Genomic DNA, 11,265 nt, shown 5'->3' with positions numbered 1-11,265 from the left:
CTGCTCGCTGCCGCGCGGTCCCGCCCCCAGGGCCGACGGCAGGCGCGCGAGGCGCGTGCGCGCTCCAGCACGAGGCCGGAGCCGGGGGTCTGTCTGTCAGTCAGGCAGGTGCGTGTGGCTAGCGGCTTGGTGTTCCCGCCCCGCGAGCCGCCCCGGGACAGAGGCGCGCTAGGAGCGCGTGCGCAGCGGTGTCCGCTCGAGTCCCAGACCCGGGTCAGTCAGTCAATCAGGTGCTGGACTCTCGGAGGGGATTCTGAGCGGACGTGGCGGCTGCTGGACGGGGCCGCCCACCAGTTGAACGCTGAATGCTGAGGCGGCTGAGGAGGTACCTGTGGCCGCGCTGCCGAGGGGAGGGGGACACCGTCGAGCGCGGGGGTTACCACGACAGCCCGGGCTTTTCTCGCTCTCGCCCTCCCCACTGCTGAGTGCGCTTCCGAGGTGATTCCCGAGCCTCGCGCACGTCTGCAGAGTCCGAGGCGCGGAATGCCGCGGCCCGGGACCCGCTCCGCCAGGCAGAGACGCAGCGATGACGAGGCGGGAGGCCAGTGCTGTCGGACCGCCCCCGGTGGTGCCCCGGGCCTGGGAAGTCGGGCGTGCAGCTAGGAACCTGCCACTGCTGCTCGTGGCCGTACCGAGGCAGGTTCGGCCCCACGTGCCTTTTGAAGGGCCCTGTGTTTGGGTTTTCGGCCAACTCCTTCAAAGCCTAGAGCGCCCAGTACCTATTTTAGAGGACGTCCTTTTGTTTTTAGATAATCTCTTGTAAGAACCAAAGGGTAACACTGGTATTTAAATGAGTGACAAACTGTAAACATGATCCTTCACAACTCATATTCTTCAGAAATGTTTGGAGGCTACTATGAACCCTTAGTAAGAGACAGTTTGCCTACTGAGACTTCACCTTAAATGGCAAATAATCCTAGAAAGTATAGATGCAAACTCTCTACCACCATTAGAGATGTTTTCTCTTTGTCATTCTTAAATAGCCCCATTGAGTAAAAGAGAAACTCATTTTATTTCTGTAACTATTTCAATAATGTCAGTTGTTTCTGCCAATTCCTGCAGTAACCCATTTTCTCTAGTTCTATTGCATGAGCTGCAGAACCGCCACTTTTCTCAACTGACTTGAGTTGACATCCCGGCGCAGACACATACACAAAAAGAATGCAAACCACAGTAGTTAACATAGTTTGATCTTTTCAGGGTAATGAAATACACCAAGTAAACCATAGTATGGCCTGTCGGTGCACTTGTTTATTTGTCTAATAATCCAAATTTAAAAGTATATCGGAAGAAATTTAGAAGATTATCTAGACACATCTAGGTTCAGAGGATACAGATATAGCCCCTTCCTTTCACAATTCAGATAATAGTTGTGATTTACAATTTTTTCTTAGCTAATCAGTTGTGAAAGATAATTTTGAAGTGCTTATGTCCCAACAGAGTCTCAGAACATTGCATCAGTATTTTCTAGAAAAGATCATTTTTAGCATCAGTAATTTATGGAATAGCTTTATGCTCAGAAATAGAATGGATGCAAATCTATCCATTGTGAATCAAAAGTTACAGTCATAGGGAGATGTTAAAAGTAATTTTATCAAAGCAATACTGCTAATAATAACAATGAAGATTTATTGAGCAGGGCTAAGTATGTTACATACATTTTATCCTCAAAACAGCTCTATTATTAGACACATTTTACAGATGAGAAAATCATGACTATCACATTCACTTCCTATTCCCAGAGCCCATTACACATTGTTCAATAAATGTTGAAAAAATTAATGAATAAGGCTTAAAGAGGGTAAGTAATTTGTTTGAGGTCATGATACAGTATTGTAATACCAAGTTAAGGTGATTCAAGAATATGAGCTTTTAAAATTTTTTAAAAATGTTTATTTACTTTTGAGAGAGAAAACAAATGGGGGAGAAGCCAAGAGAGAGGCAGACAGGGATCCAAGCAGGCTCTGTGCTGACAGCAGACCATGAGATCACAACCTGACCTGAAGTTAGACACTTAACTGAGTCACCCAGGTGTCCCAGAATATGAGCTTTTAAAACTGGTAAGATGATTTGTATCAGTATCATAAACTGGAACAGTACTTTGGAAGGGGAGGGCCCACTGAATGTTAACTGAATATGTCTCATCAGAAAGTTAACTACAAAGGAGTCTGTCAGTCACCCTAAGTGTTTCTGACCAGCAACTGTGAGAATGTAGGAAGTGACCAAATTTGACTGAAACTCCAAACTGTATATTCTGACTGGGCTTGCTTAACAAACAAACTGCCTATATATTGCAAGCAAGTTTAGAGTGAGATCTTGTTTGCATAATGAATGAAATATCAATCAAAACAAATGCCAAAGACCAGGATGCAGTAAAATAAAAAGATAATGCATTTCATGAAAAATTGGTCCGAAAGAAGATTCCAAGGAGAGAGGATTTTAAGGAATACGCTACATCACAATTAAGCTGTACGTATTCTCCTATTTATGTTACAGGAAGGAATTTATTTAGTCTAATTACCTGAAATAACTAAAATAATTCTAAGAACTAAGAATGACCCAAAATGTTGGTGTGGAGTTATACTGTCTTATAGACTTCACCAAGGCCTTAAGAATTTGTTCTAAGTTGTCCTCCTTGAGACTTCTACAAAACATACAAAAAATTGCCTTTGATTTTGACAATATAATAAGCATTAATTATTTCATTGAATTAGTTCAGAGCATGACTGGCTTTTCACTCAACTATCCTTAATTTGGAGAGAAGAAAAAGGATTAAATCCTCATTGCCTTCACTCCAAATGACTCGGCTAAATCTTTCCTGCGCTTCTCTTTCTACAACTTTTCAAATAAACTAGGTTTTATATTCTTTTGCATATTATTTAAAATGTTAATGCCTGGCCCCATGCTTGTAAGTATAATACAATGTGATTATGTACAAACTTCAGCAGCCTAACTTTGCCTTTTCTTAATGTACAACACCGTCCTAAAGATTTGGGGGAAAGCTATGTTGTCATAAAATACACATCAAAACATAATGTGCTTAATGATATGATATCACACACACTTCAACAGTGTAGATACAAAAGCCAAGCTGATTCTTTGGAAGCAAACTCGGATTCCTTTTGGAAGCAGCAGAGGGTAAATACTAAGGTAATTAAATTAATTGGAGACATAAAACCTGTGAGATGTTTGCAACCATATCAAAACAATTCATTTAAAATAATCTTTTAATCCAGTTGTTGTTTTGCCTTTCTATTCTTTTCCTTCTAGATTTCAATAAAAATTTAAAATCTCTTGACCAAAATATTTTCAGTTAAGATTTTATAGTATATATAATAAGTCTAAGTACTTCAGATGTGGAATTTACAAAAGTCCTCATACTGGAATCTAGGTGCTGAATGGGATGTAACTCTCAGGGTTTGGGTCAAATAAGCGGGAAGTTTCCCCTGAAAGGACCTTCAAGCCTTTGTCTCTTTGGGGGCTGTAGACAGGAGTAAAACATTTGACTGTTTCTTCTGGAGCTGCAAGCTGAGTATCGGTAACCTCCACACATTCCAACCTAAGTTTTCTTATAGTGGTCTTAATCATCATTTCCTATTTCTTATACTAAGAAGCTAGCTCTGCATTAGACCTCAGACTTGTCATGCAGGACATATTTTAATGTTTTTAGTTATTTAACATTTAGACAAAATGTCTTGTAGAGCCCTTTCTGGTGATATTTCCAGTTTGCTTAGATTGTATTTTTGCTATAATGTGTTTTTGCTATAGCTGTCTGTTTAAATTTTAGATTTCTTTTTTAATGAGTAATACTTTATCATAATTTTGTTTCTCTTATATCTTTCATTTTTGAATGATGAGTGAGAGGTCACAACACAGAACAGCTATGGGGGTAATCCATGTCCTAAAATACAGGAAAGGATAGGAGCCCTTTTTTCTACTTAGTTTTGCCCAGACCTTTACTATAATTTCATCAGCAGGTGTTCTATGCTAGCACAAGTTGTATACCGTGATCAGAAAAATTAGCTGAGCCCTTCTGGTGAGACTGGTAGTGATAGAACAAAATACAAGTTATTGTCAAGAAGAGTTTATGAAAGTTGCTTTAGAGAAGGCTTAGCATAAATTCTGGAAAATGTTTTCATTTTCTTGCAGTTCAATTTAACTAACAGCTATGAATAACTAATAATTAGCCTTTGATATAACTGACCAGGAGATAACAATTTGCCCATGCCTCCAATAGTCAGAGAATGAAGTAGGAAGAGACCTTGAAATGTAAATGAGGCCATGAACTTGCTGCTCTGGGACAAACCTCCCCTTAGACTATCAGAGACAAGCACCTGGAGACTATAACTAAATTAGTAGAATTCTTTCTTTGCTGTTCTGCCACTAGGGTAAACTATTAAATCAAGCTATGTCCTTTAAGGACCAGGATTCACGTCAGTCATCTCTGGGTAGGAGAAAATGGCTTGAGTTCAGGTTATCCCAATAGGGTTTTTTAGGACTCTTTCCAGGTATTCCCTGCTATACTAATCATAGTCAAATAAAAACCCCAGAACCAACCTAGATTAGGAAACCTAAGTTTGTGGGGTTTTTTTGTTTTTGTTTTGTTTTATTTTGTTTTTTAAACAAATGAAGCGCTACCCCATCAGGGAAGTTTCTGGTGTACTTTGCACCCATTAATTAAGAGCATATAAAAGTATTCAACAAAATTTTTCAAACACTACCAATGTGTTGGCCCGAGTTGTATCTTTTGATCAGAAAAATTAGTTTGATTTTGTGGTTGCAAAGATAACCCAGTATGCTCACAGACTAGTAGGAGAACAGGAACATTCATAGTTAAATAGGATGATGTGATACATGCAGTGACAGATGTGCTCAGTACTATGTGCGAAGGAGTACCTAACTCCTGGGAGGAAGACTTTATAGAAGAGATAATGACTATTGTAGGTCTTCAGGATGACAGCCAAACAATAATGCAGAAAAGATTTTATAGGCAGGACACTATGAGCAAAGTTACAGAGCACTAGGTAGAGATAACCTGGAAGGCTAAATTTGAAAAGCAAAGCAAAAGATGACAGGAGATGGACTGGGAGGGGTGGACACCAGCCAGATCGTTGGAAGAAACTCAAAGTAAAATATAACCTAAAAATATAGAACCATTTAAAAATTTTAAGCAATGAAGTGCTCATAATTATATACTTATGTTTTATATTGACTGACAGCTATGGAGGCAGAGATTTGACAGGAATAATACTGGGAGGGAGGTGTCAGTGTGGAGGATGTGGCAATAGACCAGTGAATAAATGTCTTAGGTCAGAAATAGAATAGTAGAGGTAGAGATGGAGAGAATAGGATGGATTTAATAAATGTCCAGAACTTGGTGATTGATTAGAAATGAGAGGTTAGGAAAAGAGCAGTATCAAGAATGATTCCCAGGATTCTAGCCTGGGTGACTGAATAAATTATTCCTTCTTCACTTAAAATAGAAGCAGGAGATTTGGGAGACAGAAGTAATCTGAGATATTAGTTCTGTATTGGACATTCTAAACATGAGATTCCTGTGGACAGCCAAGAAGGGATTTCCAGTGGGCAGTTTCTGCACTCACATATATGAATGTGAAACTCAGTTTGGGCTGAACATAAAGATTTGAGAGTCACTACTAAAACAATATGAATTTGTCAGGAGGAGTGTGAGGAAGCCCACAGAAGAAAAAGAAAATGAGTAAATTATGAGAAGAACCAGGACAATGCAGTGTCATGATAGCCCAGTGAGAAAAGAATGTCAGGTAGAAAGGCATGGAAAGCTGTTGGAAGTGCAAAAGTGATGTTCCTTCACTAAGAACTGAGAAGAATCTGGTCGTTTTGTTGGTTTGGGTATCCTTCATTGCTTTATTAAGATCTGCAAAATAACTGGATGTCAGAATGGGGAGGCTTGGTATATAGGGCAGTAATGCTTTCTTGAGTCATTTTTTCTTCTTCCTCATATCCACCTATTTGTATGTCTTATTCACATGGTTCCACAAGAATGGTAATAATTCTTCAATTTACCACCACCACTTGCATTACTCTTTTCTGATGAAATCCCAGACACTAATAATGATTCCTACTCTTATCTGATTACATTTTTCCCACTTATAGAATGATAGTACCTTTTAAACTAGGCTCTCTTTGAATTCCTCTCCTCATTGATTGTAGAACAGGTTTGCTATGGCATTCTGGTGATCTTCCACATCTCTACATAGGCCATGTAGACAAGACTCAACCTCAGTAAGATACAAGTCTTGGCAAAATGCCCTATGATCTTCCCTGGAACATGGCAACAGAGTCTTGTGAAGAGCTATCCCAAGTCCATTTCTTATTTGCCACCCTGGTTCCAGTGATGCATCAGCTTCAGGTATAGCTTCAGACTGAAGAACTGTTCAGCTATAGCTTAGAGTTGGCTCCTCGATGACAGAGCAGTGCATCACTTGTATCCTCTGGCCCTTCTGGTTTGGTATCATCCTGAGACTAGGGACATGTGGAGTTGAGACATGCTGATTTTACATTGCTGTTTGTGTAAATAATACACTTTTTAAATCCATGTGGGGTTGTTTTCACCTTACTTGGTGAATCTATGGAAGTTTGATAAGCCAACCTAGCAACTACCACCATTCTGCTGCTCAGGTACTGCTTGACCACTTGGTAGAGATCTGATATAGGAAGTCCATAGATACTTCCCAAAAGAGTGAGCTTCTGCTTGGATAAAGTAGGGCAGTCCAGCCCTGGCCTAGTAAAGTAGCAGCAGCAGCAGCAGCAGCAGCGGCAGCGGCAGCAACTCAGTTTCAAATTGGAAAAGACTGCATTTTCCCTAATTATTTGGACTCCCTAAGTTAACCCCATAATTAATTTTAAAAACTCTGTATTACTGTTGCAGGACAAAAACAAAGTCCTGATCTAAACCCTTTCTTCTGAGCTTTGAGATTATTTTTTATAAAACACCTAGATTTTAGGGAATTCCTTCATATTCAAGATGTTATGTCCTTTTCCTCTGAACATTTATCAGTCTTATTTGCTAGTGGAAAATGTGAACTGGCAAAATTGGTGCTGGATAAGTTCAGAGGTCCTGTTTATAAGTTAACTGGAACATCTCTATAGATCATATTTTTAAAATGCAAAAAGTACTTATGATAGGAGACAAACTGTTTAATCCTTGGCTATAATTGACACACTACAGAGCATAAAGATGGGGAGTGGGAAAGGAAGATTGCTTTCTTTCTCCATAGATTTTTGTCTTTCTTTTCCTGAAATGGGTCTTATTTACTTCTAGGAAAATTGGCATAATAAGGATGCTCATACCAAGTGGAACAAATGACTTATTTTCACTGACCAGGAACTATCCTGAAAGAGAGACATGTAAGTTTGTCACTACTTTTGACACTTTCTTGATTTTGAAAGGAAACTTAGTGATTTTGGTGATCTAATTAATGCAAATATTTTGATTTCTTTAGTTTCTCTTCAGCACTGTTTCAAATACTTTGTAGCACAACACAAGCTACCATTTATTGATTTTTCATCAAGAATATCTACTCTGTATATACTTTGTGCTAAGCACTATTACAAAAATGAGTAAAATATGGTTGCTGACCTCAAATCCAGTATATATACCAGTATGTTTTGATATAGCAAGCAAAATGACAGAGACATACAAAAGTATTTTGAGTATATTCCATAATATGGAAATATGAATTCATACCAAATGAATAAATGAGTGTCTTTTTAGATTGTGAGCTGGCAATGTAATTTGTACAATGTATAATAGGCTAAGCACTATGGATAAACTAGTGAATATAATGGATATGGCCCATGACCCTAAATAGTTACAACATAGTTGTAACATAGTGAGAAATATACAGTATACAACTAAACTTAAAGGCAAATCATGAAAAGTACTCATATGAAATGTACAAGATGTAGTGATAGAGAATTATTGGGATAAGGGAGAGAGGAAACTCCTTAATGTAATCAATCAGAGAAGACTTTTCTGACTAGGTGACTCTTAGGCAAAGATCAGAAATAGCTCATTCAATGGAGAACTAAAATCATGTGTAAAGTCCCGGTGGCAAGAAAGAATTTGAGGTGATTGAGGGACAGAAAGGAAATTAGTGTGCCTGAAACATAGTGAATGGGCAAAGGCATAAAAGAGGCTAGAGAAATAGGATGGGGTTGGAGAAAACAGGACCTTGTAAATGTGTTGTAACTAGTTTGGAGTGCAGTGAAAAGACATTAAGACTTGTAAGCTGGTCAGAAATATGATCTGATTCATATTTGTAAATTAAGGACGGGGAACTCTTTTTCCAGAAGGATCAAGTAGAGGTACCTTTCCCTATTCTTCCCCCTAAATACAACTAAAAACCCTGGACGTTATATATAAAACAAACAGAAGACTTTGAAAGAAAGAGAAAAAAGCAAATGAGCAAGGGAACTCAGACCCAAGGAATGACATGCTGGTGATTTCTCTGGGTTTTTAGATTTTTGCTCATATATCAGAACTGAGTAATGCAGCACCCTGGAAACATGGAAGGTGCAAACAAATCTCAAGAAGAGCCTAATCTCTAGCTAAGTATCCAGGAAAGGGCAGCCTAGCAAGGTAGAAAACACTGAGATAATAACTACTCTGCTCCAGCCAAATACCACACACAAAAAAACTGTGACCCTACTCCTACCTATGCCAGAAAAGGCAAAGTAGGGAGCCTCTACTTCAACTTTGCTAAGATGTAGCACAGCACTCCAATACTGCTGCCATGGTGGTGTCAGAGAAGGCCAAGTGGGAAGTGGAACACCCATCCATGCCATGGAGTAATGACCATCTTCCTTGTACCATTGTTAGTGGAGCCTGCATTGCTACCAGCACCCAGCAGTAACAGAATGTTCCCCTTCCAGCTAGAGTGGCGTCAGAGAAGTCCTTGTGGAGAGTTGAGACATTGATCACTTCCTAATAGCAAGGAGAATACTTCCCACTTCATGATATCAGCAGAGACCAAATGGTGAACTTAAGTAATAAAATAACTCTAAGCCTACTCAGCCTGGAAGGTGTTAGTAGAAGCCTGTAGGAAAGTTAGAACTTCAACCATGGCCCTGGAGTCATGAGAAACCCTACTCTAAGGTGTCAATGAAGATTGGATAGGGAACATGGACTTTTACTGGTCCTGGTAGAAAGAAGCCAGTACCCGAGCTTCCTCTGTTGGAGTAGTGTTACAACTAAAAGAGAAGGTTTATATAAGATCCAGAGACTCAACATAATACACAAAATGTTCAGATTTCAAGTAAAATTCACTTGTTATACCAAAAACCAGGAAGATAACAAACTGAATGAAAAAATACAATAGATACCTACAGCAAGATGACAGAAATGTTAGAATTATCTGACAAAGATTTTAAAGCAGACATCCTAAGAATGCTTCAGTGAATAATTACAACACACTTGACACATAAGAAAAAACATAAGAAAATGTCAGCAAAGAAATAGAAGACGTAAAGAAGAACCAAATGAAATTTAAGAACTCAAAAATATATCAGGGCCCCTGAGTGGCTCAGTCAGCTAAGCGTCCAACTTCAGCTCAGGTCATGATTTCATGGTCTGTGGGTTCGAGCCCCACATCGGGCTTTGTTGCTGACAGTTCAGAGTCTGCAGCCTACTTTGAATTCTGTGCCTTCCTCTCTCTCTCTCTCTCTCTCTCTGCTCCTCCCCTGCTCATGCTCGGTCTCTCTCTCTCTCTCTCTCTCTCTCTCAAAGATAAATAAATAAACACTTTTTTTAAAAAAAAGGACTCAAAAACATAATAACTGAAATAATAGAAATTACCAAATCTGAGGGCACCTCTGTGGCTCAGTTGATTAAGTGTCCTACTTCAACTCAAGTAATGATGTCAAGTTCGAGAGTTCAAGCCCTGCATCAGACTCTGTGCTGTCAGCACAGAACCTGCCTGGGGTCTTCTCTCTCTGTCCTTCCCCTGCTTGTGCATGTGCATGCGTACTTTCTCTCTCAAAAATAAATTAAAAAAAAATGACCAAATCTGAACAACAAAGAGGAAATAGATTTAAAAAAAAAGAATAGACCCTCAGGAACCTGTGGTACAAAAATAATAGATCCAGAATTCATGTCATTAAAGTCCTGTAGGAGAGAGGAAAGAGGGCAGGGTAGGACTCAAAGAAATAATGGCTAAAAACTTTCTATATATAACAAAAGACATAAACCTATAAATTCAAGAAGGTGAATGAACTCCGGACAGGATAACCGAACAAATCCACACCAAGACATGCCAGGGTCAAATTCCTGAAAACTAAAGGCAAAGCAGAAAATCAGCCAGACAGAAACAGTACCTTACGCATAGGGGAAAAATTATTTGATAGCTGATTTTTTATCTGAAACCATAGGGTCCAGAAGGATGTCAGTCAAATGGCTACCTGGAAGCTCTAAGTTCTTGTTGCCCCACAGAAACATTAAAAAACAACAGCAGCAACAACAAAAACCCCAGAAATTCACATGCAATAAAATTACTATGGATCCTTACCTTATACCATATACCAAAACTGATGCAAAATACATAGATCAAAGACATAAATGTAAGAGCTAAACCTGTAAAACTCTTAGAAGAAAACACTGGAGACAATCTCCATGGCATTGTATTTGGCAGTGATTTATTTAAGTCTGAAAACAAAAGCACAGGCAATGACAGAAAAAAATGGATGAATTAAGAACTTTTGTGCATTAAAGGACATAAAAAATGAGAAGACAGCTCAAAGAATGGGAAAAATGTTTACAAATCTTATATCTGATCAGAAATTAATATCCAGGGGTGCCTGGCTGGCTTAGTTGGTAGAATATGCAGCTCCTGATCTCAGAGTTGTGAGTTCAAGCCCCATGTTGGGTGTGGAGATTAAAAATAAACTCTTGGGGTACCTGGGTGGCTCAGTCAGTTAAGCATCTGACTTCAGCTCAGGTTATGATCTTGTGGTTTGTGAGTTCTAGTCCTGTGTCAGGCTCTGTGCTGATAGCTCAGAGCCTGGAGCCTGCTTCAGATTATGTGTCTCCTTCTCTATCTGCACCTTCTCCACTCATACTCTGTCTCTGTCTCTCTTTCTCTCGAAAGTAAATAAACATTAAAAATATTTTTAAAAATTAAATCTTAAAATATAAAATCTTAAAAAATAAAAATTAAATATCCAAAACATAAAAAGAACTCTTACAAGTTAAAGTAAAAAAATAATCCATCTAAAAAAATGAGCAAA

At 39.0% G+C, this 11,265-nt stretch overlaps 1 long non-coding RNA gene across 1 annotated transcript in view; it reads left to right on the top strand.

Moving 5' to 3' along the window:
- Positions 1-92: 92 nt before the first annotated feature.
- The window catches only part of LOC115284089, a 240,562-nt gene continuing 229,389 nt past the window's right edge, over positions 93-11,265 (top strand). The window contains exons 1-2 of the long non-coding RNA XR_003905112.1: positions 93-325; positions 7,304-7,389. This is a non-coding gene — a long non-coding RNA (uncharacterized LOC115284089). The remainder of the gene's footprint in view (positions 326-7,303; positions 7,390-11,265) is intronic.

Source organism: Suricata suricatta, chromosome X (assembly GCF_006229205.1).
Source record: "Suricata suricatta isolate VVHF042 chromosome X, meerkat_22Aug2017_6uvM2_HiC, whole genome shotgun sequence".
Lineage (NCBI taxonomy): Eukaryota > Metazoa > Chordata > Mammalia > Carnivora > Herpestidae > Suricata > Suricata suricatta.
This window is presented reverse-complemented; position numbering and strand designations above follow the sequence as displayed.